This window comes from Frankliniella occidentalis, unplaced genomic scaffold, assembly GCF_000697945.3.
Source record: "Frankliniella occidentalis isolate FOCC.00 unplaced genomic scaffold, Focc_3.1 Scaffold76, whole genome shotgun sequence".
Classification (NCBI taxonomy): Eukaryota; Metazoa; Arthropoda; class Insecta; order Thysanoptera; family Thripidae; genus Frankliniella; species Frankliniella occidentalis.
The window spans coordinates 440,823-442,354 of NW_026267206.1; the positions used below are offsets into that span (position 1 = coordinate 440,823).

The 1,532-nt window shown below is 48.1% G+C and overlaps 1 protein-coding gene across 1 annotated transcript in view; it reads right to left on the reverse strand.

Moving 5' to 3' along the window:
• The window catches only part of LOC113204179 (uncharacterized), a 194,435-nt gene that overhangs the window by 98,161 nt on the left and 94,742 nt on the right, over positions 1-1,532 (reverse strand).

Sequence of the window (1,532 nt, forward strand, 5' to 3'; positions counted from 1 at the left end):
AGAGAGACAGAGGAATGTGTGCACTCTCAGCGCACACAGCCTGTCCGAAAACGCAAAGTAACCACGAGGACAAGTAAACTCGTCGCAGCACACGGTGGGGAAAAGACAAACAGAAAGCGGAAGAATGGGCAGCTCAAAGGTGTGTAGCATATACTGCACAGCGCGCGAAACGTTTTCCCGTTTTGGCAAAACTCGTCATCAGCCTCCGGAGAAACATTTAGGAAGCTACTTGGTTGCCAAGGAAGGGAACGTATTCAAATACTTAATTACGGAATGTTTTTGCGGTGCGCACGACGAGTATTTGGCGAACACTTCCTGCGCCCGCTGGCAACAGCGTCGGGGGCCTTCCCCACCACCACCGGCAGCACTCATTCTCTTCTTTATGATGATTAACTAAACAAGCCTCGCGAGAGATTGAGAGAGCCGCAAAGAGGGGAGCTCTCTTGTTGTTATCATCGCCGATGATCTATTTGTTCGGAAGGTCATTCACACGCACCTTACGCACCTAGCAGCAGCAGCAACAGCAGAAGCAATAACAAATCACCCCCTCCCCAATCTTTTGCTATCGTCCTCGCCATTCGCGACGACCCCTCCCCTAACGAGTTTGGCTCCGCCCCGCTAATAAGGGTGCAGGCGCAGCACCTCAAGAGCAGCCCGTTGGTGCGCTATTAAACTATGAGGCTTTATAATACGCACTAATGGGCGGCCAGGCCCGTCATCAGCGTCATCGGGAGGCCATGAAAATGCGGGGCGAGTGTGACGTAAACCCGATGGGTACTTCACGAAAGAAAAAATAAATTAGAAAAAATGAAAAATTGTGAAAAAAAAAATCGATCGAATCTTAGAAAAAATTAGAAAACATCAGACTTACAAACGTATAAAATCAGACAAAAATATAAAAAAATCATCAAGGAAAACCCCAGAAAATTTGGCGAAGGATTTTAATCCATAGTAAAGGACTCCTGGCGTAAACCCTGCGAGGAGAGCAATAGCTACGGAAGGGGCAGTGCAGCCGTTTCTTACACTTGGAAAAACAAGTGTGGCAAGTCCCGCCTTTGAAGGGGTGCGCTGGGGAAACTGATGGAGTTTACTGCCATTGTAAAAGACCGTATAAAGGCAGTAAAAATACGTGCAGTTTTAATGCCTTTGTAAACGCACTCCTCGACACCTTTGAAAGGTGCGACTTGGCAGCTTTGTTTTTCTAGTGCATCAACAGGACGGCTGCTGCAAATCCTTCGCCATGTTCTTCTCTTTATCCCCCCTCTCTATATTCACACACACACACACACACACACACACACACACACACACACACACACACACACACACGCACGCACGCTCACATACATTAATGTTTACCATTTCCATTTTGAACCCGTAAGAACTCATATCATTGTCGTAGCCTTTAACGCACCTACACATACGTATGGTCAGAACATGTGCGTTTGTGGGGGGAGAGGGGGGGGGGAAGCGTGTGTTCTGCTTTAAGCCTTCCTCCCCGGTGTCAGCGACCTTCCTACACACACACACAC